This window comes from Haliotis rubra, unplaced genomic scaffold, assembly GCF_003918875.1.
Source record: "Haliotis rubra isolate DU_JTF1 unplaced genomic scaffold, ASM391887v1 Scf11, whole genome shotgun sequence".
Classification (NCBI taxonomy): domain Eukaryota; kingdom Metazoa; phylum Mollusca; class Gastropoda; order Lepetellida; family Haliotidae; genus Haliotis; species Haliotis rubra.
The window spans coordinates 592,876-619,900 of NW_025765003.1; the positions used below are offsets into that span (position 1 = coordinate 592,876).

The following is a 27,025-nucleotide window of genomic DNA, read 5'->3' on the forward strand; positions in this document are numbered from 1 at the left end:
TAAGTTTACCAAGCAGGTATGTTCTGCCTTATGTCATACCTAATCAAAACCAACTTTAATATAATGGAAATGATTTCATAAAAAATCACTCATCCTATACTGACAGTACAACACTTGTCCTATACTAGCAGTACAACTTGATAGCAATCGATGTCTTTTTCATTACGCAAGCGATTTTTATAAATATATTCCGTACGCATTTGTTTTAAACTTTTTGCATTTCTAACATTTTAAATGCGTAATTGGTACGCAACAATTATTTTTTCAATGCGTAATTGGAAATGTTCTATGCGTATTTTACCCGGATACGCAGCTTATCTGGGCCTCTGCTATTTCCACTCTCCACAACAGAGTCCCTTCACCCCCCTCCCTGTAAACACATGCTGTACCCCTGTACCCTAAACCCACCCCTGGTACCCCTGTCCCCACATCCAACCATCCTGCACCCTATTTCCACTCTCCACAACAGAGCCCCTTCAACCCCCCTTCCCATAAACCCTCCCCTGGTACCCGTCCCCACATCCAACCATCCTGCATTCTATTTCCACTCTCCACAACAGAGTCCCTTCACCCCCCCCCCCGTAAACCCATGCTGTACCCCTGTCCCCACACCCAACCATCCTGCACCCTATTTCCTCTCTCAACAGAGCCCCTTCAACCTCTCTCCATAAACCCATGCTGTACCCCTGTCCTCTAAACCCACCCCTGGTACTCCAGGTCCCACAACCAAGCACCCTGCACCCTATACCCACTCTCTCGTGATGCTGATCACTGGATTGTCTGGTCCAGAATCGATGATTTACAGACCACTGTCATAATAGCTGGAATATTGCTGAGTACGTCATAAACCAACCAACCAAACAAACTTCATAACATTGTATCCAATAAAATCAATCACTGATTTATCTGGTGCAGACTTTTTCTTGCAGCTCTCATGTACATATGGAATATGGGTGTGTCACTGTTCAGCACTTAAAAGCAAGTCTTTTGGGGGATATCTCACTGAAAGTGTAGCAATATAGAAGTGGACGTCTCAAACAAACAAACAAACCTATATCCACTCTCCACAACCCAACCCTTCACCCCCCAGTAATCCCCCCCGGAACATCAGTTACAATCAACCTGCACACCTATACCCACTTACCATTCCCTGCACCACACCCCCTCAACCCATCACCCACACCCAGCACCAACATCCCACAATCAACACTCAAACCTCATACTAAAACACCTACCTCACACCTAACACACAAACTGCCTATCAACCCAGATCTCAAACCCCCTACAAACCTAAAACCCAACCTTCAAACCAACCTCCATTCCACCCCCACCCAACCCCACTCAACATCCCGTACCCTCACCTATGCACCCCCAGCACCCTCACAGCATATATACCCACCCCCAACACCATAATAACATCCCACGTGTGATATCCCCAGGGCTGGCCATTGAGTCAATGCACCCCCTTATCCCAACCCCCCTTCTTTTGTTATTCCAATCTTCACAGGTTAAGCAAACATTGGTACAGTCATACAGTTGAATTTATGAAATACCTCTTACGTTTTCAAACAACACTAGACTGAATAATGTATTCTTTCAAAACAATTCATGTAACTCTTGATACCTTTGAAGAAAGTTAAAAAGGTTGTGATTCATGTCAAACAAAATCCTTCTATTTAGGAAACAGTATGGCGTTAATTGTTTAATCTTGGTTTCTTAACTGGCTAAAATGGTCATTGTTTGGAGCTGATTTAAAAAAATCAAAACATGTTTGCATAATTATGCGTAAATTTCCATGTTTAAGAGCTTTAGAGGGTTCACAATGTGCCCTCAGTCTTCCATGCAGATGAGCATCTGCCTTTTGTAATGCAAACTAACAAATTAAACAATGAAAATGTGTTACCGGGATATGACCAATATAATAATCCACAATTACGAATTCACCTCGGAGTTGTGTCATGTGTCATTCCTGTTTAAATCTCCTTTATCCCGATTGCCCAAACTCCCATTTCATTAACTAAATTCACTTTTTCCGTTTTACTTCCAAAGCTGAAAATAGGTTAGGGCTTTTTGTTGACCTTTGTGACAGCCAGGGGTCGAAGGTTAAGCTTAGTAATTACCTTACTAATTTCTAGAGGGTATGACAAACGTTGTCGTTGCTGTTTTATGCGAGAGTAATTGAGTGTATCTCTGTCAGGCTATGAGGCAAGTGTGGACCCCCCAATCTATGAGCTGAGATTAATCATATTTCAGCCTCTGGGTAATGGTGGGTCGACGCCCCTCCAGGCTCATTTCGTTGGCTGATAGAAGTAAAACAACTTACGATGGTAATGTAATAAACATAAGTTGTGCACGACAATATCCTGCCTCTTTCTCCCGCACGTCATTTCTTTTAGCTTATCAGCTCCAGGAGATGGGATGGATTTTCTTTTCACGCTTTTCCGATTCAAATTTGCATTGTTTCTTCATCAAGATGTCCCTCGAGGCCATGGGGTATTATTTTGCCATTCTGAGCAAACGATATAATTTTCTTTTCTCCTTACAGTGAAGATAACACCCTTGAGTTATGTAATATTAAGCACCGATCCCGTTCTTTGTGAGGGTTTGGCCGAGGGCAGGTTATTACCAAGATTATTGTGTCTAGAAAATTACTTAGCTGTGCTTCGGTCAGATGCAGACTCTGGCGAAGGCGGCCTTCCATACAAACATGGACATTTCCGATTGACGGGCACCCCTGATCAATTCCCGGCACAGAACTAACGTTTCATTTTCTGATGCTGTGTCATGTGCTTCATCTCCTGAAGTGCCAAATACAGAAGGGTTCACACATGGAAACTGACATTTTTGACCAAAAACGTTATCAACTTTTGTCATATTTTTTATTGGGGAGAAAGGAGGTGACAGGCTCAGTAAGAGATTTTGAATCTGTGAAAGGGTGTTGGTGATAGCTAGGCCAATCACATCAATAATTTATCCCACAAACGTTGATGTACGCAAAGAAGACCAAAACAGAAGCTTTACAGTCTTCATCCTGCTTAAAGATGCCTTTCTCCCGAAAGAAAACAACAGCATATTGTCATGGTGTTTTTTGCCAAAAATTCAATTTATCAGTCGTGATATTTTTTCACGGAAATAACACAACCTGTGTATTGTCATAAAAAAAGGAAATTTTGAAAGTCACAATTCTCCAGTTAATTTGGTCTTGAAACCCATGTGTGAATGAATTGTCAAGAAAAACATGGTGTTACACGAGGTATGTGTGTGACAGTTTCGATGAAACTTGGAATACTTTTTCCAATTCCTGCTTAGTTTTCTGTTGATTTAAGCCATCCACTGCTTATGTTCAAGTTTCCCGTTTGTTTTTCAGTGGACACATGTTTTCAAAGATGTCTTAATTTAATTAACTTTTCAGCTTTAAAGAACAATAATGTCTATGCCATTTATTGATTTTCCATAATTAAGAAGAAAATCCACAGTTTTTAGACCAGGTTACATATGTTGTAATGCTTTCTTTCAGCTCTAGGAGTCTGCTCAGTCAGTGATGAATGACTTTGTATCATCAGTCTGTGATAAAATCAAGAACTCCGTAACTTTTTAAAGCATTTAAAATGAAACAGCAATGCATCATAGCTAAACTTAAAATTTTCCTTAATAAAATTTCAACATTAACCAAAATTTTCAAAAATGTGTATTTCCATTTAAAATTAAATGTATAAAACTTATAAATGTATAATATGCATAAAATAATCATTAAAATTTGATTATTATGTGTTTATTTTCAAAGTGTTAAATGTCCTAATCAAATTGATTTAATAGTTATTTCAGTAAATTAGAATGTATGTTTCCCAACACAATCTTTAACCTCCCAATATTTTGTTACATTGGGTATGTCTTTTTTTAGGTTTGGTAACAAACTTCAGTTTCCTGTCTATATATTTCTGTCATCTCTCACAAGAACAAGGATGTGCTCGTCTCTGAATCTAAATCCTCTGAGTTTCAACCTGATGACAAGTGATGTCGCAAATACAAAGTAAACATAAAAGTACGTCTGTCCAAATATTGAAACAATTATGTCTCTCCCACCAAAATGGCAGGTGCATAGGATCTACATCACTTCGAGGTTCTCTGTTGACATATTTCAAAGCACAGTTGCAAAATCTCATTTTTATTTACTGTTAGTTATTTTTTTAACTCGTCAGATAGAAGATATGTTTCATGGAAAATGGTATCAAAATAACAAACCATATTGGCACTTGATGGAGGTGTGGTTTGTTAAGGGCAGTTTTTAAAGAAAAGAAAATAACTTGAAATTCTAATTGCAGAAAGTATATCTATTTTGAAAATATTTATTTTATCATTTTGCCGTACAACCATATTGAATGTCAGTTAATAGAGGGCAAATATGAGACGAACCCGTAATTTTTTAAAGTAATAACAAACATGTTTCGGTAAGAAAAAAGATAAACAGTATTATACATATGAAGGAGAGATACTGAGCAATTCCATATATATATTAAAGTTAGTTACTATGAGAATTATAATAAATTTAGTTCAACCTTCTGTCAAAGTCATCTATTTTCACGCTTTCTATTCAAGTTCATTTGATTTTTCTTACTTTAAAAAAATATATACATACATACCTTTTTCTGTGAAACCTAGATTTTTTAATTAGGTAAAAAATAGTTTTATCAATATTATAGAATTTCAAGCAAAGTAGGCGTGACCAGTACTTGTCAATGTTGACGGACAGCCCAGCTGGGGTATTATTGACAGAAGCTCTCAGGGTGGGGATCGGGGAGGGAGGGTGGGGTGCCACACAGATACTTATACCAACATGGAAGAGATGGGGAGGGAGCAATTAGGGTGTTGATAGTATATGGTGAAGGGATGATGGTATGTGTGTATATGTATGTGGGGGTGGGGGGGGAGGGGAGGGACAATTGAGTGGTGGAGGAATGATGTTAGGAGTAGTTTTTCTCGTAAGGGATAACTATTTCAGGAGGGGTTGGGGGGACTGACAGAGGTAGTTGGTACTTATTAATGAATTAGGGTAATGAGGAATTAAAGAGAAATTCGAGCATGGGTAGTTATTTTCTGATCTTAATTTGAGTTTGATTGATATTGTTTATGAATAACAAAGTGACTTGTTATTAATATATCACAGTGTGGACAAAGACACATGGGAGGGGAATTGTGTGTAATAGGATGTAAGCCACAAACGTCTGTAATTTGTTTCGACAAAAGCACATTTTTACTGTTACTTGTTATGGCGAGACATTTTCAAATGTGCTGTTTGGAGGCTGTACTGAATGCTGAGCCCATGGATGTATAGTAATTCAAAATAAGTGGACAGTACACTGCAGGGCCTCAGTCTGTTATATATTATTTTTTAGAAATTATCATTTGAACTATTATTTTACCTTAGAGACTTGTGCAAGTCCAGTTGGGGATATGCAGGTTGGTAATATGCTGGCTGGGAATATGCTGTCTGGGGAATTGGAAACAGGGTTACTGAGTTTAGTTAACAAGGTGTATAATTTAGTATTGAATTGGATAGAAAAGAGATACTGAAATTACAAAAAATAACCAGTAAAAGTTATCTTTATTAAGATCTAAGGAAGTAGTTAGCTGATAATGCACCAGATCACCCACAGATGAAGGGATTAGGTTAATGTGTCTTGTTAATGAATTGTTAATGGCTGCGGATAGACCAAAGGAACAGTGCCCAACATGCATTGTTAAAGTTGTATATTAGTAGGACATGGAGAGACTGATTCAAAGGAAGATACATGGCAATGTTCCAGGTCCATGGTAGGGCAGTGTGGGTCCAACCTAGTCTGTCTCACAGTCCCTGAACCACATTATTTTCCTCACTGCCAAGCCCTCTTTGCAGTGCTAAAGCCCTAAATAAAGCAAGTCTAGATTTCCTCAGGTTCTGAATCTCTGGTCTCCCTGGGGCTCCTTTTCAATTTAAATGGGCTTGTTTGTTACTATCAAAATTATATATATTCAGAGACTAAGCATTAGTCTAGGTCCAACCCCTTTTTTTTTTTTTCCAACTCCCCCTCCATTACTAAGCTCCCTCACCCCCAATTAACTCTTTGCCCCCCCCAGTGGTATGACCCTAGACTGAACTGTCACTTTGTCTCTGAATTTCTATAATTTTGATAGAAACAAATAACTCCTTTCAAATTGAAAAGGAACCCCATAGACTAACAACTAGTCTCTGAAATGAACATATTTTACTGAAAAAAGTTCATAGTAAAAAAAAAATATATATAATGAAAAGGAGCCCTGAGACTTTCTTCATTTTCAGCTGAGGAAATCTAGACTTGCCACATTTTCTAGACTTGTGTGGGCTCTCTTGGATATATTTGCTTCAGGGTCTGTAACGAGAGACTAGGAACCCCAGTCAGGTAGAAGATTCAGAACTTGAACCTGGGAAAATCTAGACTTGCTTCATGCTAGGCTTCAGCATTTCAGAAAGGGTGGGTCTAGACTAATGCTAAGTCTCTGAATATATGTAATATTGATTGTAACAAACCCATTTAAATTGAAAAGGAGATTAAACCAGAGATTCAGAACTTGGAAAAATCTGGACTTGCTTCATTTAGGGCTTTAGCATTGCAGGGAGGGCTGGGCTGTAGGGAAAATAATGTGATTCAGGGACTGTGAGATGGAATCTAGACTTGCTTCATTTAGGGCTTTAGTATTGCAGGGAGGGCTGGGCTGTAGGGAAAATAATGTGATTCAGGGACTGTGAGATGGAATCTAGACTTGCTTCATTTAGGGCTTTAGCATTGCAGGGAGGGCTGGGCTGTAGGGAAAATAATGTGATTCAGGGACTGTGAGACGGAATCTAGACTTGCTTCATTTAGGGCTTTAGCATTACAGTGAGAGCCAGGCTGTAGGGAAAATAATGTGGTTCAGGTGAGACAGATTAGGGCTGGGCGGAAGGGAAAATATTGCAGAGACCAAATAAAAACTGCTGGTTTGACCCTATCCTATCTGTGACTGTTAATGATGACTGGGTGTAAGGCGGCTGGTGAAGGATGACTCTGTCATTGCTTGTGTGGTGCTGGTTGATGTGGGAATCAGTGTTCACAATGTCGACCACTGGTTGTCAGTAAGATTTAACAGTAGTATCACATATACTGTCAACTATTGGTCAGCCAGAAACATCTTTTATTCAAAGAGACATCTAAACAGGCCAAATATGAGTGAGTTGAGTTTCTTTAATCAAATCATGGCATGCTTGTTTCCTATGGAAAGTGGGTGTTGTGGCCATAATATTTCCAGGTTCCTTAATTAGATTGAAACCAGGAAACCAAGGTCAGATATCTACATGACCAAAGAGTGGTGAGTGAGTGAGTTTAGTTTTACTACGCTTTTAGCAATATTCCAGCAATATCACGGCAGGGGACACCAGAAATGGGCTTCACACATTGTACCCATGTGAGGAATTGAACCCGGGCCTTTGGCGTGATGAGCGAACGCTTTAACCACTAGGCTACCCCACCGCCCTCATGACCAAGGAGGTAAACCCCACAGTAGCCTGACAAGATAAGGATGTCATTGTGGGATGACTCCATGCACTGCAACACAGGTGCTACACTAGGTGAAACCCCTGCTACACTAGGTGAAACCCTGCTACACTAGGTGAAACCCCTGCTACACTAGGTAAAACCCCTGCTACACTAGGTGAAACCCCTGCTACACTAGGTGAAACCCCTGCTACACTAGGTGAAACCCCTGCTACACTAGGTGAAACCCCTGCTACACTAGGTAAAACCCCTGCTACACTAGGTGAAACCCCTGCTACACTAGGTGAAACCCCCTACACTAGGTGAAACCCCTGCTACACTAGGTGAAACCCCTGCTACACTAGGTGAAACCCCTGCTACACTAGGTGAAACCCCTGCTACACTAGGTGAAACCCCTGCTACACTAGGTGAAACCCTGCTACACTAGGTGAAACCCACTGGTGAAACCCTGCTGACACACTAGGTGAAAACACTAGGTGAAACCCCTGCTACACTAGGTGAAACCCCTGCTACACTAGGTGAAACCCCTGCTACACTAGGTGAAACCCCTGCTACACTAGGTAAAACCCCTCCTACACTAGGTGAAAACCCTGTTATAGTGCTGACAAAACTAAAAAAATAATCAGTAAAAACCATGATCATTGCTTCCAGGCATACCTAAGGGACTTAACTCTGTAAGCAAATAGTGGCACTTTAGATGACATGGCCACCCACTCGTCTAAAGTGTAAAACCTGACCTGAAGATTTCTGTGTTATGGGAGCAATTTTGCATTCCTCTCAGCCAGCGGTGCCAATTAGGAGCCAAAGAGACATTGGACAGAAGTAAGAAATATGATTGCTGACATCAATACATAAATAGGGTATAGGTGTGGAATTGGGGAGGGGGAGTTTGGAACGTGATGGGGCGGGGGAGAATGTCGGAATCTATTAGACAGAGCGAAACGTAAATGGAAAGTATTTAAACCATGGGAAAGATATAATAAGCAAGAAGACAGGTTGTGTCAGATCTGAATGTACGAGGGAGGATGTTTGTAACCTGGAGAGCCTTGCCGTGCAGCTGGGAGAGGGGTTCCATGTCATATCTTCCAAACATTATCGCATTACTAAACCAACCTAGCTACAGTTACACAAATACGGTTCACAAATTACTTAGGAGAAATTCCTCCAATTTCGTCTTGCTGTTAGCAATTTTGGCCAATTTCTCTACCTCCCTGGTGCCGTCATACTTATCAACACTGCCATTTGCTGATGGGGGGGACTTGTTATGTCATGGGTTTGTCAGACCTCTTCGCTAATCACATTTGAATGCACCTCCTTCAATGTTGGGATTATAATGATATGGCGTGTGTCAGGCACTTCCTGGTTATTATGGGATGGCCACCAGCAGAGAGGAGCAGGAACCGTAGTCGTGGCAACAAGTCAGGTGTGGAAATTCAGGTGTATTTTAGTGGTATGACACAATAAGGCAGCTTCATTAGTATGAAATAGTGATTGCTGTTTACCGCAACACTCAGCAATATTCCAGCAAATATATATTTGTAGGTTATAGAATATTGCCACTGTTCCTTCATGGAATGCTATGTAATTAATATCTTATCAATCTTATTTCAGCTGTATGACGAATGATGCAGATATATCTAGTTTATTAAGCATTTTTCATGTTTGAGGATAATACGGGAAGGTTGGTCTAAAGACTTAGAATTTCATGTGAAGAGTTGTGTCCCTGGAGAGTTACAGGATCTAGTTCAAATTCTGCATGGTTTGTGCTGTGTAAAACGTCAACATTAACCAATTTCTACACCATCACTATAGAATTTAAAAAATGTTATGTATATGTTGTTGAACCCAAACCTATGATATAAAAGCAGGTGCAGCCAAAAGGAAAGAGCAATGTTTTAAAGGAGAGTACTGGTACTGCTTTGTGTGATAAAACAATTCATAGACTCTATCAGTGTGATGTCAACCTGACAAGCTGTGATCACTGAACTGCTGTTCAGAGTGGCATTAAGTTAAACTCACTGTCACAGAAATTTCTTGTTAGGTGAAAGCACCCTGTTTTTGCTTGGAGATTTTAAAATCTCCCTGTCTACAGCCTTGTCTTAGGAAACATTAAATGGAGGAATTATTATATTTGGTTTCCACAAATGACACAGAACGTAGATAGGTCGGTCTTATATAGACATCGGTTTCGCTGAAATTGTTAGTGGGAAAAATCACATGATAGAGTGATGTCAGAACAAAGTGACCGAAGTATACTGGACAAAAATAGTTTGGGATATATGTAAATTTTGAAATTGTAAATAATGATCTATTTATTCATTGACACACTGATAAAATATCAATCATAAAAATACCAATATCTCTAACTTATTTTGTCCAGTATATTTATCTCTGGGTGAGAAATGAAAGAGCAAGTTTGGTTTAAAACAGATTTGTGTGTGGGAAATAGTACATGGTCACATCATAGGAACTATTCCTTTCTGGGCCAGAAGTGCATGTGAGTGAGTGAGTGAGTGAGTCCATTTTTTCAGGCTAAAACTTAGCAGAGCAGAGTATCCAGACTCCTGATCATAGCTAGATTCCTGAACAGAGCCACACTCTTCTGCACAGCCAGATTCCTAGGCATAACCAGATTCCTGAACACTCCAAGGCTGCTGAGCATAGTTAGATTCCTGAACACAGTCAGACTCCAGAGCATAGCCAGACTCCGGAGCACTGCCAGGCTCCTGAACATAACCAGATTCTAGAGTAGAGCCAGACTCTTGAGCATAGTCCACTTAAGAGACTGCTTATGTCAGTTTCCGTAGGATAGTAAAATATAATTGCTTGTCTTTGGAAAAAATTGTTAGTTGTGACATAAAACCTGTTTCTTCTCTCAAAGAAAATTATTTTGTTTCTTAAATTAATGAATAAATAAAACCAACAGCAGTGTTCAAAAACATATCTGCCTGCAGGGCTAAACTGGAGAGACTACGGTAGCAGGGTACCCCACCGTGTGTGTATATGCAAGTGTTGACACGTGTGTAATGGGCTATTAGAATCTGACAGGGCCCTCCCTGCTGCCATACCAGAGAAACTTATGCTTATCATAACAGAAGCAGTAAACTCACCACCCTAGAATCCTTGCATCCATAATATTGCTGCTAGTTCACGTTCGTCCATCAACACATTACATAGATTAATCTAATCAGACGTTTTTGCGGGACATATGAAGGTGTGCAGAGGTGCTTAGCAGTATGGAAGGTGGAGATTAGAGATACCTTTGGTGGAAATAAAGTAAATACTATATATTAATCTTATCAAATGTATGCTTTATATATTTAACTTAAGAGGAACATTTATTTTAATGGAATGGTGATGTTCATACCAGGATTCAAATGGGCGTGGGGTGTGCAGGGGTGCACGCCTTCCCCCAACCCTTTTTGAAGCATATTAATCATAATGCTGTATAAATTATTTTGTGACGTCTTTTCATTAAAAATAACAATGATATGACTGACAGTTAACTGACAAACATACTTTTTCCCACTTTTTATTCTTTTATTTGAGTACACTCTTTATGAAAGGTTATAATTAGAAGATAAAACTCTGTTTTCCATTTTGCGGTCCTTTATCGTTGATTTAAGACCGCTAAATGTAATTTAAAAACCAAACGCGTTAATAAACTATTTGGGATCATTGATGTTATTCACAGACAATTTATATCTCCTAGAATTGCCATAAAGGGCATGAAGTGAGGGAGTATGGATGGAGCTTATCTGAGTTTAGATTTTAAATATACTGACCAAATACTTTTGTGAAATTGTGTGCTTGGTCTTATTACAAAAACATATCCATGAGCCTAAAAAAAATTTCACTGAGTATATTTCAGTGTGTTTTGTGAAAGAAAAACACAAACTGCATTTTTTTCAATATATTTTTTTTGTGTGTGAAAATCTTGCACTTGTCTATGAAAACTTATATTAAACTATTGATTTCATTTATTCAGTGCTGATTAAATACTATTGCTAGCCATGACAGATAAACCATTATAATATGAAAGGTCGTGGCATGACAGATGAACTATAATGTCCTTTAACATCTTTTCATTAGCATACTTCTCCAGTCAAGGTAAAATACATGAAAGTATTTTTCTTTGGAAGGGAAACCGCCTCCATGGTGTAGTGGTTAGAGCGTCCGCTCAGAGAGCGGAAGGTCGCGGGTTCGATCCCCGACTGCGTCATACCAAAAGACGTTAAAATGTGGTACTTGTTGGTCCCTGCCTGGTTCTCGGCATTTATGGGTACAACAGGGACTGGTCGGCTCGGAGTCAGTATAATATGTCTGAGTGGGGTATTCATGCTTCACTACAGCATGGTATCTCAGTGGGCTAGCACTATAAAACCAGCTAAGTCTGGGCTAGTACAAGCAGCTGCACATACACATACACACGCATGCACGTCGTCATATGATCGAAATATTCTCAAGCAAGATGTTCAACCCAATTTCACCTCACCTCACCTCTTTGGAAGAGAAGTGAAACAATTAAATTAAAATCTACATCAAAGTGTATTTCAGCTAAAAAATATTGTTTTCTGTAAAACCCAAGGATCATTTCAGAAGTTAGCAAGCACATTTTAATTTACACCCCCAACCCCTCCCTATATCAACCCCCACACCTATATAAGAATATCACCCTATATATGACTCTCAGTAAAGTGCCTACACCTGTGACGATGTTATACTCAACCTATAAAATAGATACTAGTAATACCTGCTGTATTTATATATCAGACATCACCCAAATAGATAACAAAACACTGACACAACATGTATATAAATAAATGATAACATTATAAAGAAATTGTGAAAAATATGGAAAACAAGCTATCTTCTACAATATCTTATATACAAATATGGTAATGTGATATGTTTTAGAAAAGTCGATGTGCCTATAAATGACAAAAAGCTTTCAGTGAATGATGGATTATCGGACATGTGTTACATTGTATCATCGACACCTGGTGTTTGTGCAATAACTCTTTCAGAACTGTTATCTTGGATTATTGTTTGAGTGTTTTCCTTTCCATTTTTAAAATATGCGAGTTCATAAAGAATTCATAAAATGTGTCAAAATGATTCACTCATCATATACAGTTTTTTGATGAATATTGACATTATTTATATTATCAAGTAATGTCAACATTATTACCAAGCAGATACCATAGCCTATTGTTGAAGTCAAATTGCAACTCTTAGACTGTCATCATAGTTTTCAAGTCGTGATAGCATTGAGACCCAGGAATTATGTGGAAGCATGAAACATTATACAGCTTTACATAACAGCTATAACAGACAGAATACATGTACAATGGTGAATCAAACATTTATTAAATGAGTCAATCTGTTTCACAACAATGTTGAATCTGCCTTGCAACATATTTACCGTGTTGATTTTTTCCTGCATTGAATATACAATGTTGAATTTATCCTGCATTTTCCTGCAATGTGTATACAATGTTGAATTTATCCTGCAACATATTTGCCATGTTGAATCTCTTGTATGTGATGATGAATTTATCATGCAAAATATTTACCAAGTTGATTGTTTTTCAGCAAGATATATATAGAATATATATGATACTTATGAATTGGATTCATACAATGGAAAGTCGGTCTGTAAATTATGGATAATGTTGAATAAGTTTTATACAATGTTGAATTAGTCCTCCAATGCACATACAATGTTGAATGCTTGCCTCAACATATGTACAATACTTTGACACTCCAGCAGTGTTATTTCACAAGCATGTAAAAACAGTAATATTTCCCCATCCTTGAATAATTCTCAGAAACGTGTCCTTGTATATTACAGACAAAAAAGCATAAAATCTGATATGTTTGTTTTGTCTGGTGATATCTATTTTTCCATTTTTAAGTGTAATTGTATCCAGTTGTTTATTTGGGAGAAACATTCTGTCATGGTGACTGAATTTTTTAAATCTTTGTACTGCTACATTTTGAGATGTTGCTGAGCTTGAAAGTGGCGGAGATGAAGCTGAGAAGATTGTTATGATGAAACAGGCAGTTGACAGGTACCAGCTACAGTAACAGGCTTTCCCCAAATCAAAACAAATCCTCTCTTTCAATTATCCAGGAAATATTCCCTTGGAGATATCCCTCTCCCAGAGGTGGTCCGGCATATTTAGGAATCTCCCCTCCCCATCCTACCACCCATCCCGTTTATCAGTTAGGCCTGTTATTCTTCCCATCGGCCCAGATTAATATGTTTATGTAGAAAATATGAAGCAATGGTATGCTGTCTATATTCTCTCTGGCTGTGAAAACGGGGGACACCTGTTCCAGGGTGTGGGAGGGGGAAGATCTGGGAGGGGTGGTGGTGGTTGAGGAGGGTTTGGGAAAGAGAGAGCATCATATCTTTGTCTTCAGCTTCATTTATTGCTGCAGTGTGATTTGATTATCATCTGTGGTTTAAGCAATATTTTTTTCAGAAAGAATTAGGATTCATCAACAGACATATAAAACCAATATAAAAGCATTTCCCTATAAATACAATGATAAACATGGCAGTATAGCAATCCTGAAGATATGTAAAATGTATATATAACAGAAATCTGTAACAGAATACATTATAATTATTTAATAATTGCAATATATTTAGGTAGCCTAGAAAAATCTTTTGTGAGGGTTATATTGCTAGACAAATTCAATAATTTTAATATCAATATAATCTTTTTGATTAATATTTGAAAAGACATGTTTTTTAATATCAAACCAAAATATACTGAAGGAAAAAAATAGGGGATCACATGAAAGGACAAGTGTTCCTTTATTTTTATCCCAGGTTTCTTCACAAGCTTTGTACCGCCATATAGCTGGAATATTGCTGAGTGCGGCATAAAACTAAACTCACTAAAAACTAAAACTCACAAGCTTTGTATCACATAGCTTGTGAAGAAACCTGGAAAGAAATAAGGGAACACTTGTGCTTTCTTGTGATCCCTTATTTTTTTCCCTCAGTATATCTTTATAGTGACCTGAGCAGGTATTCTGGGTTGGTATAGATTCCCAGCAACTGATGCAAGTTTAGAGAGGTGACTGCATGGGTGACGTAGTGACGCTGGGTCAGTCTGTCCACATTGTTGTGGAGTTTGCTCATGATATCAATCATTGTCTAGCCGGTTTCAGGATTGATATTTACAGGCTGCTGTCAAATAGCTTGCATTTTGTTGAAAAAGAAGAAGAGATGAAAAAATCTGCCGTGGAGAGTGTCATTTTTTCCTCTCAATGTTGGGGCGGTGTGGTAGCCTGGTGGTTAAAGCATTGGCTCATCACGCCGAAGACCCGGGTTCGAATCCCCACATGGGTACAATGTGTGAAGCCCATTTCTGGTGTCCCCCGCCTTGATGTTGCTGGAATATTGCTAAAAGCAGCGTAAAACCAAACTCAGTCAATCAGTCAGTCCTCTCACTTTTCCTTTTGAGGTCTTCATGCATGGAAGTATCACAGTGGAATGGCTTATGTTCTCACAAGGAAAAGTTTCACTCCAACTTTCAGAAGTTCTGAGATTGTCTCGTCTAGTTAAGGGACGGTGGTGTAGCTTAATGGTAAAAGAGCCCACTTCTCATGCTGAAGACCCGGGTTTGATTCCCCACATGGGTACAATGTGTGAAGCCCATTTCTGTTGTCCCCGCTGTGATATTGCTGGACTATTGCTAAAAGTGGCGTGAAACTAAACTCACTCGTTCATCTAGTTAACTTTATGATCACTATGTGAAAGAGTCCCAGGATTGTATAACATCAAATATGAATACATTTTCTGAAAAAAAAGGGATGCACTTTGTGATTTCCGATTTTCATTTAATAATTCTGTTGTTTCTTAAAAATATATCACCAAATAGTTATAGCTGTAGTATTTTAATATGTTTAGTTTTACCAAACCCGATCACCTGATAGCACACACGATCACCTGAAAAGCTTCTAGGGGCGATGGGGTAGCCTAGTGGTTAAAATGTTCACTCATCACACTGAAGACCCAGGTTCAGTTCCCCACATGGGTACAGTGTGTGAAGCCCATTTCTGGTGTCCCCCGCCATGATATTGCTGGAATATCGCTAAAGTGACAAAACCATACTAATTCATGCTTAAAATCTTCTAAGTGTATGGTGTTTTGTATGATTCAAACCATCGCCCTGGTCCCGATTGGACACAGATGGCCAGCGATACAAGATCCTGAGTTATGTCCCTTATCCACCAGGAGGCGCTGGTTATGGATTGTAATCAAAGATCCAGTCATGATCCATGGTCTGACTGTTCCCCCGTGTTTTACCAAGGTTGTAATTGTTCAGTTTAACAGTATCATGTTCCCATGGCAGTCTGTCTTGCAGACCGTGAAACAAATATACCTAATAATGCTCATGCAATTCTAGAATTTGTGGCAAGTCTAGAGTACCACACTTTCACAATACATATTCCCGTCACACGCACTTTCAAAGGCATGTCAGTGATGGAGTGATAAGAATCTTTACAAGTATTGTGAAATTTCAAGCAATAATATCTCTCCAGATTTGTTTTGTCTCTGAGAATGAGGAAACATTGTTATATAAGCATATAAAGATATTTGATTTGGTGAAACAATTATGTACAGATTCATGATCGTTAAATTAAATGCTTTTAGGAAATATGAATTATCAAACAAAATAGCTGTTATACTGTAACCCTTAATGCAGAAAATATTTGTACTTGTCAATGACCTGTTAGCTTTTTCTGACTTTATTGGACAGCAGTATTGTGTTACATAGTCTTAATACAATAAATATAGCAGAAGACACAGGTAATACACTGGGTTATGTCCCCTGGGTGAAGGTCATGTATATGGAATGTAACTCTGTTATGACTACTGGAAACACTGTCTCCACGTAAAACATAAATATTTCTGATGTTGGGTGGAAAAAGTTCATCTGTGACAGAAAACTAGCCATGTTTTGTCTTCTTACTGTAAGGGAAATCTCTGTTTTCTTGTATGAGGAGCTATTCTATATTCTTGGAATCCTTCATGTTGTATTGTTTTGGAGAGATATCAACTCATGTATCATAAATGCTGTGAGGTTATCGGTATTTCTTTAGCACTGTTAGCTCCTGTTGTGTTGGAATATATGCTCGGGGAGGGGAGGGGTGTATCGGGCAGATTTAAAGGGGGAGAAGACAATGATGCTCACATACTGGTTCTTTACAATAATATTTTCAATAATATTTTGAGTAATTTATGCTGATGTATTTTCAAAATATTCAAGTGATTCTATATAGTTCACATGTATGAAAGCACATGATCCAAATAACACATAATGCATGCACTATGTATATAATGCTTGCACAGAATGCACACACAATACAAATACAATGCACACTAAATACATGCATAAGGGGGCTCCTGCATCTGTTACACACTTCATGCTTCTGTACACCAGAACTGGCTTCTGTATCTGTTATGCCTCAATTACTTCTATATCTGTTGACACGTGAAGGTCCAGGTTAGAATGAACCTTCAGTAACCCATGCTTGTTGTAAGAGGCGACTAACAGGATTGGGTCGATGGGCTCGCTGGCTTGGTTGACACATGTCATCGGTTCCCAATTGCGGAGATCGATGCTCATGCTGTTGATCACTGGATTGTCTGGTCCAGACTTGATTATTTACAGACCGCCGCCATATAGCTGGAATATTGCTTAGTGCGGCGTAAAACTAAACTCACTCACTCAATATCTGTTACACACTTCATACACCAGGACTGCCTTCTAAACCTTATTCACTATACTATTTAAAAAATCACAGTTTCCTTCAAGCTGCTCAGCTATGTTCAGCTATGTGTCACATATGACATTATTCTCAGTAAAGAAGATACTGATCTGAAATGCAATATGGCTGCCAATACAGCCATTTTGAAAACCTCTGATTACACAAACAGATTTCCATCATATCGCTCCCACAGATTAATCATTTTACCAGGTTAGCTACAGTGCCTTATGCTTTGTTTCACATTTGTTAACTTTTTCCAGGAATTGTTATATATTTTTTCATATATTTATCAGCATTTGTTTTTACCCCGTATCAACTATCCATTATTTTAAAACAAAAAACTGTTGAGGGGCTAATGGCAGCCGTCAGTTTGAAAAGTTTATAGACCTTATCTGGTAAAATATCTCCTCAGCAAACCAAGCATTAAGTGAAACATAATCAGACGTTCTTTATCTTCAACGTATTTGGCAGAATATGCTTTTGCCATCAAGGATGTCGTATAACTATTTATCGTAAGCATATGATTCAACTTACAGTGATTAATCCAAGAGGCAATACAAGCCCTCAATGGAAAATAATCTCCACGATTGTGTAACCTTTAACTTAAACATTATAAATTTCTTTTGTAATTAATTTGTGACATTTGTAATTCATCATATCTGACAACTCCAGTTTTTCAATTTGAAGCTGGTTCTTTTTCAGGATAGGGTATATTTTGAACAAGCCGCACTTGAGGTTATTAGTGTCTATCAAACCTACTTCAATGCCACATACCACTGTCTAAGATAATATATATAAATTGCTTACTCAGCTGATCTCGACAGAGTGACATTGCTATATACATTCATAAATAGGCCATGTGTGTATAGACATGATATAAACAGACAGCTTATGCCACATACCGAAGCTTGACAGGGCCATGTGTGTTATTTACGTTACACACATGCACAGTTATGACATTCCGGCTCAGCTTTTATATATACAGCACCGATCACAAGTATCTGTGGAAGACAGACAACATGCAGAGGAGCTGGACTTATTCTGCACATTACATGGGGAATCGTGTTTCTGAAATACAGCCTGCAACTGAAATAACTGCCACTTAAAGTGAAATATTACTGTAAAATCATATTGCTTGGAATTTTGAAATGTACTGATTCAGAATTGGTCTTAGAAATACAGTCGTATTTGTGAGTGAGTTTGTAGTTTTAAGCCGCCTTTAGCAATATTCCAGCAATATCACGGAAAGGGACACCATGTGGGGAATCAAACCTGGGTCTTCAGCGTGACGAGTGAATGCTTTAACCACTAGGCTACCCCACCGCCCTAACAATAAAGCCCTTGATACAGGTATGGACTGTGGATTGTCTCAATGAACATGTCAGCAGTAGCCATTGGTCCAGAGGCAGAGCTTAAGTTCCTAAATGCCTAACTTTAGAATATTGGACCTTGTTCCTAAGTACCTAATTTTTGCATTTTGAGACATGATCCTAATGGCTAACTGCTGTTTTCAAGTTTATGATGCTAATATTCCTAACTGTTGTCTTCAAGGTAATGATCCCTAATGGTAAACTGTGGTATTCTTCATCATGTTTCTATCTGCCTTACTGTAGTACACGGAACCTTGTCTCCATATACTGACATGACATAGAGTGAGTGAGTGAGTGAGTGAGTGAGTAAGTATGGTTTTATAGGCCGCTTTTAGCAATATTCCAGCAATATCACGACGGGAGACACCAGAAATGGGCTTCACACATTGTACCCATGTGGGGAATCGAACACCAGGTCTTCAGCATGACGAGCGACGGTTTAACCACTAGGCGTCCCCACCGCCTCGACTTGACATAGATGTTTTAAGTGGCTAAGGACACAGACAATATAAGGGTAAGAAATAGAATGTGCTTGTGTAAGCCCTTGGATATTCTTCCAATTTTCATGAATGTTGTTGTATAGCGAAGTTAGCAATATTCAGGCTACATCTGTACAAAACTCCACCCTGGACCAGTGATTGATAGCATGAGCACCAATGCATGCCATGTGATACATGACACAGTCAGGAATATTGTAACCTCCTGATTCTCATGTTTGTTGTAGGTGAGGTTTTACTCCACTTTCGGGAATATTTCAGCAATATCACGGTGTTGGACACCAGAAATGGGCTTCAAACATTGTACCCTAGTCTGTCACACAGATCCTGAAGCAACTATATCCGAGAAAGCCCATGTAAATCTAGAAAATGTGGCAAGTCTAGATTTCCACAGGGCTCCTCTTCATTATATTTTATTTTTTTAACAATGAGCTTTTTTTTCTGTAAAATATGTTCATTTCAGAGACTAGTTGTTAGTCTAATTGTACCCATGTGGGGAATCAAACGTGGGCCTTCAGCATGACAAATAAACGATTAACCACTAGGTTACCCCACCGACCCACTCATGTTTGGAGGATGACAAGGAGTATGTGCTGGGGCCTATTCTGACACAGAAACAAGTTACTAGTAAATAATGGGTATACGGCAGTCAGTACTAGGTTGATCCAACAGTTACCACAACAACTTGGAGACTTGGTGGCACAGCACAGAATTACCTCCCTTTGCATTCCAGGATCCTATAATTTCATATCATAGATATGCATCTACTTCCATCCTGTGTATGTAAGTCAATACATGTGTTGGCAAAATTTGTAAAACTAAACAAAACTAAAATCCTAAACAATCTCAGTCACAGTTGGCTTTCAGCAGTGGGTGACACATTGTAATAATTTTCAAATTGACATTAAACCCAACTCACTCACTCCTCAATGGCTCCATCATGTAGCCTTGGAGCCAAGTTGGAGTCTGCGTGGATGCCTGCTCCTTGGTGGATTTGAGACATCTGTGCCTGTCATTGAAGGCCACCTATCTGAGACGTGTAACAACCAACTTACGAATGCCATTCCCGAACCTCGTATAACCTCTAATCAGCCATGAAGAAACATGCACGGCCTCATAAAGAAATATTTTCCAAAAGTCATAAATTTCTTTGTTCGCTATCCCTGATATTATAGGCGCACACATAAGTCTTGTTCCCCGCAAACCTGGAAACCTATTAATTTTCCATATCTCTAATCTTATCATGACAGGAGAAATGTTTGCATGCTATTTGATTAAATAGGGAATTTGAAACAATTTTCTCAGGCATATGTCAATTAGCAGTTTATGCCTGATAGAAGGTGAAGGCTGAATGCTATGGTGTCCCCTTATTTCCCACTATCTATCCATGACATTTTGCTTGTCTCTGACGGATGACATTTATGAGCGCGGTATTACAGCCATATTGCTCTGCTGCAACCATGTTTTGCCTCTACGGCCATTAAAGTAGTCATCTGCGGTAGACCATATGCTTTCTGAAATTTCACAAATGGTTGAAATGTGATCTTCACTCTGGTATATTTTGCTCCGTGGACATAAATTTTCACAGAACGTGGTTGAGCTTCTTGGTGGCCACACAATGCCATAGATACGAGATTTTGACATCTGGGAGTGTCATTTCAGGTCAACTCACAAATGATTTGTCAAATTTTACAAATGCTTGTAACTTAACCCCTAAGCTTGGCATATATCTTTTTTCATTTGAGGCTATACTTTTTTTATAAATAAACCTTTTTGAGAAAGTATTAAATTCATCTGTGAACTTTTTCAACTATGGGTGGGTGCTGATATGACACTGTGTAGATGAACGATACTTAAAAATTGCACAGAATTTTTGCAGAAAAATTCTTATGACAACAGCGTCTAGTGTTACGTTTCCTGTGCGCGTCCCTGATTTCCTTTCAAGAAGCATTTAGTCACTGTGATAATCATCACTGTATTTTTTCTTTTTTAGCTAAAGGGCATTGGAGCTAGTCTGTGAGGATCTCTCTAATTTGAGACCAAGATGGCTGCAACAGCTGCATCACTAGAATGAAGCTTCAGTGGCTGATGAAGACTCCGATGTGTTCAGACTGTAAACTTTGAATAAACTTGCCCTGTATAATTGATGCACTTTGTTTGTGATGAATAATATCAGTGGTGTGGCCAATAGCACCAGAGGCATATAGGCCCTCTTGTCTCCCATGACAACACAGGTGCATTGTGGGACTTGTGTTTTTTTGCTGATTGGTAATTAGATCTGCTATTTCAATCATCAATATAATATAACCTTTCAATTATATGATCAGGATTTTATTTAATTACATATTTATCTGTTTTATTTATTTATTTATTTATTTATTTGTTTATTTATTTATGATTTATGTTATTTTCGGGCACTTTCCACAAAGTGTACCCTTGCAGTAACAGACACCTGGCTTGATGTCTCTGCGTCAGAACAAGACCTGGAGATGGACTATTTATGAAAGGTCTGAATTATGAAGTGATATATTTTGAACATGTGATAACATTTTTGGGTCATAGCTGGGAGGCCTTGCAATATACAGCTTTAAATTCCAGTAGATGTTTCTTAACTTGTTTTGAGCAGTATATTTCTACACTAAATTGTCACACCCTCAGAGTGTGATTCTAAAAAATGAAACGTTGATGTACTCTGTACCCATGTTGATTTAGACTGTTATATTTTAAGTGAAATCTTGTTAAATAAATCAGTGATTAGTATAGAACTGCACTTTTGAAAGGGAATTTTTTATGGTTCCAAGGTACACAGACCAATTCTCATGATGTGTCAGATGTATAGGTTTTAAATGGAATGACATTATCCTTTTAAGAATCCAGCAGTATATAGTAAGGCCCCTTCAACTTTGTATAGATGTTGCCAACATCATCTTGAATTCCAGATTGATCAGGTGTCATAAAAAATGTTATTTCCACCTTTTTAGATAATATGCAAAAAGATAGGTAAACCGTAAAGTGATAAAAATGTGTCTAACCTGGCGACTTTACACATTGTAACCTCGTTAATACACAAACCTGGACGTTATGTCTAAATGGTTGTGCCAATACTCTCTGAAATATCTCTCAAGTATTTCACTGACAAAAAAGTGTTGATTTCTTCTTATCCCAGACTCTTAATAGTGTGTAACCCCTCTAAACCACAAACCTGAACTTTACAAAGTTTCTCAAAGACAACCATATTTGTGATTTGTCACAATCATGAACTTTCGCACAAACCTGTATGTTTCATGGGGTAATTTAAAGTTATTGCGGTAACCAGCGTTTTACTCACTCACTCAACTGCACTCTCACACTCATAATCACTCTTTTCAACTTGATTCACATCTGAATGTTTGAAATTTGTGTTGTTTCAAACAGTTTGAAGTAGTTTGCCTGGGTTTGAGTGAGTTGGGTTTAGCAGTATTCCAATATCTATCATATCATTCTCCCATGCGGGGAATCAAACACAGGCCTTCAGTGAGATGAGCGAACACTTGAACCACTGGGCTACCCACCACCCATTGCCTGGTTTGGTGTCACTGTCCTTTAAGGCTGAACACAGATGAGCCAGACCAAATGAAAATGCAGATCTCAAATACAAGTATTTGTATTTCAAACCCTATTCGTTATAAATAGTTTTTTAATTTTTTGTTAAGATTTTGAAGACCTGAAAACAATTAACCTCATCATCAACAGCCAGTTTCAAATTAATATCCTGACAACTAATATCGTACATGTAATTGACTTCAAGGTAACCTAAAACCATCTATTTTATATAAAAACCCAGTATGATTTTGTCTTCTTTATCTTGATTTAATAAGGCAGAAAATCAGTATAATAAGGTGAAGCATTACTCCTACCTTGTGTGAAACTGATACCATGGATGACATTTGGAATCTTGTGACTGTAACTTGTGTTACTTACAGCATTTCTTGAAGACACCATGATTTATTGGAAAGTTTGGTGCAATGTAATTTCTCTCACAGTCCCTGAACCGCAATATTTTCCCTTCAACCCAGCCCTCCCTGTAATGTAGTTTCTCTCACAGTCCCTGAACCGCAATATTTTCCCTTCCACCCAGCCCTCCCTGTAATGTAGTTTCTCTCACAGTCCCTGAACCGCAATATTTTCCTTCAACTTCCTCCCAGTAATGTAGTTTCTCTCACAGTCCCTGAACCGCAATATTTTCCCTTCCACCCAGCCCTCCCTGTAATGTAGTTTCTCTCACAGTCCCTGAACCGCAATATTTTCCCTTCAACCCAGCCCTCCCTGTAATGTAGTTTCTCTCACAGTCCCTGAACCACAATATTTTCCCTTCCACCCAGCCCTCCCTGTAATGTAGTTTCTCTCAAAGTCCCTGAACTGCAATATTTTCCCTTCCACCCAGCCCTCCCTGTAATGTAGTTTCTCTCACAGTCCCTGAACCGCAATATTTTCCCTTCCTCCCTGTAATGTAGTTTCTCTCACAGTCCCTGAACCGCAATATTTTCCCTTCCACCCAGCCCTCCCTGTAATGTAGTTTCTCTCACAGTCCCTGAACCGCAATATTTTCCCTTCCACCCAGCCCTCCCTGTAATGTAGTTTCTCTCACAGTCCCTGAACCGCAATATTTTCCCTTCCACCCAGCCCTCCCTGTAATGTAGTTTCTCTCACAGTCCCTGAACCGCAATATTTTCCCTTCCACCCAGCCCTCCCTGTAATGTAGTTTCTCTCACAGTCCCTGAACCACAATATTTTCCCTTCAACCCAGCCCTCCCTGTAATGTAGTTTCTCTCACAGTCCCTGAACCGCAATATTTTCCCTTCAACCCAGCCCTCCCTGCAATGCTAAAGCCCTAAATGAAGCAAGTCTAGATTTCCACAGGTTCAGGATCTCCCAACTCACTGGGGCTCCTTTTCAATTTAAGTGGGTGTATTTGTTTCTATCAAAATTATATATATTCAGTGAGTGAGATGTGTTTTTTTATGCAGCTTTTAGCAATATTCCAGCAATGTTCCAGCGGGGCACATCAGAAATGTGTTCACATATTGTACCCATGTGGGGAATCGAACACGGAGCTTCGGAGTGAAGAGTGAACGCTTCAACCACCAGGCTACCCCACCGCTATATTCAGAGACTAAGCCACAGTCTAGGGGTCAGTCTGAAGTAGAGAAACTTTTAGACTCTTACCAATTCAGTTAGACCCACCATAGAATTACTCTTTAAGATGGGACGGTTTTTTGGAAGTGAGTTGGGTGCAATACTGCTTGGAACACTATTTAGGTTGATTCACTGTGTGAGTTTGTTGAGGGATTTCTGATGAAGGTGAGGAAACTTTTAGACTCTTACCAATTCAGTTAGACCCACCAGTGCTGGTGGTGATGATCCCCGATTTGAGATTCAGTCTCATCATTGGATCCTGAAACACTTGGTTGCTTGGCCTGTTTACTGGAAAGAGGAAACATATTTGTGCCTGTTAGATGATGATGAATTAGATGATGAAATGGGATGTTGCATCTTGAAACACACATCATCATCTTGATAACAAGTGTACAAGTATAACAAGAATATCAGAATATATATATAAAAGATGAGTCCAGATATTTCTTCTTGCCAAAACTCCTTTATCTGCACAAGATCTTTTGCTGTTATGTATGTTTGTATGTATGTATGTATGTGTGTGTGTGTGCGTGTGTGTGCGTGTCTGTGCATACATTTATATGTACATATATAAGTGTGTGTGTGTGTATATATATATATATGATTGACAATCGTTGATGTATTTGACTCCATAGTAACAGAAACACTTTTCCAGACAGTAACTAGGCAGATATGACCACACACCAAGTGGTTGACAGTATGAACAACCATCCATGACATGGTGTATGATGACATGTCAGACTCACTGACTTGTTGACACATGTCATCGTATCCCAATTGCGTAGATCGATGCTCATGCTGTTGATCACTGTATTGTCTGGTCCAGACTCGATTATTTACAGACCACCACCATATATCTGAAATATTGCTGAGTGCGGCGAAAAACTAAACTCACTCACTCAATATCTGTTACACACTTCATACACCAGGACTGCCTTCTAAACCTTATTCACTATACTATTTAAAAAATGACAGTTTCCTTCAAGTTCCTCAGCTTTTTATCAGTTGTGTGTCACAAACAACATTATTCTCAGTAATGAAGATACTGATCTGCTTACTGAAGCCTATGATAAAGTATATACTTACAACTGCTTGTAGACTAACAACTAGTCTCTGAAATGAAAATATTTTACAGAGAAAAAGCTCATAATAAAAAATATATATATAATGAAAAGGAACCCTGAGACTTTCTTCATAGCTGTGGAAATCTAGACTTGCCACATTTTCTAGACTTGTGTGGGCTTTCTGGGATATATTTGCTTCAGGGTCTGTATGACAGACTAAATTGCTTGTAACCCTATAATTTTTGTGTGGATGGGGACCCAGGTCACCTGATGAGTAAGATATATCATATGACAATATGGTATTTTGTGTATTTTCCTACATGGTTTTGAGAATCGCAACAACAAACCAGCCATTGTGTCACTGGAGTAGACTCTAAGTAGTTTCAGCATAAATGATTATTTCACTCCCATGAGAATGACTGTGGTAAATTCAATCTTTCATTACTAATATGTCAATTAAGAACAGGTTCCCCTTTAGTTTGAGTGCCAGGTAAATGTCCATTTTAAGTACTGGATAACTAACAGAGATGTGTTATTTCCCTCAAAAGGTGAGAATTTTCTCATGGACTTTAAGAATGTTATGCCATGATATTAATAAATTAAATCTAATTTGACGGTCTAACATTATCTTATTTGTAAGCAGTATACAAACAGCTTAGTCATGAGAACAATAATATTTTAAGACAGGCTGGAATTGCATCTTGTTTAACAATACATATTTTCAGAAATCTGACATTATACATTTCAACCCCATATTTAAATTTGACCACATTGAAATAGACTTGTCAATGTTAATCGTAACTTCGTTGGACAAGTTTTCATTTTTATCATATTTGATCAAATATTAACAGAGCCTTAACAGTTTTGTGACAATTTTCAAATCTGAATCCTGTGTTTTCTCAGTGTATCTTGAAAACAGAGGGCACCTCCCGTTAAATGGGAAATAAAAGATTTTTTTTATCACAGACACATGATACTATTTCTCCGTTTACAAAGATGTGATATCACTTTCTTATATGACAAATGTTTCGAAATAGAAACTAACATTGTATTTGTGTTAGAGAGGATATTTCCTTCTTGACAAACATTGCTTAGGAGAACTACAACATAATTATTTGAATATTTCTGTTATTAAAATATTATAAGATTAATAATTACACAGATGAATAAATACTTGCAGCATATCTGTGTAAAACAGACAATTAGCTGGACGCTAACAATGGCTGACAAGTGCAATGAGTTCATTACAATCTGTGCCGGTTTCAGGTGTCAAATGTCTCTAAGGTCATACCGTATATCTAATGTTGCAAATTATTGTTGTGAAGGTTTTTTTAAACTTAATGACTAGAAAAAGAGCAATTAGCATCACTTTTATTGCCATTTATCTTCATGGCAATCATTGTTCATGGTACTGGTGGGTTGATTTAGAGCTAGAATTAGTTGTAGCATTAATAGTTTAACCTTTATTGTCACGGTCATGTTTTTGAAGAATACTTTTCACAATTGACAAATAGTATATTTTCTGTTTTCATCAATTCCGTATATCAAAATGATATGTTGTTCTAGTTTTGTATTAATGA

The 27,025-nt window shown here is 38.4% G+C and overlaps 1 protein-coding gene across 1 annotated transcript in view; it reads left to right on the forward strand.

Moving 5' to 3' along the window:
- LOC124284125 (zinc finger and BTB domain-containing protein 24-like) overlaps positions 1-21,353 on the forward strand; it is a 201,917-nt gene extending 180,564 nt beyond the window's left edge. Inside the window, exon 7 of the mRNA XM_046720186.1 lies at positions 21,200-21,353. The gene's annotated coding sequence lies outside the window, so the exon portion shown is untranslated. The remainder of the gene's footprint in view (positions 1-21,199) is intronic.
- The last annotated feature ends 5,672 nt before the right edge of the window (positions 21,354-27,025 follow it).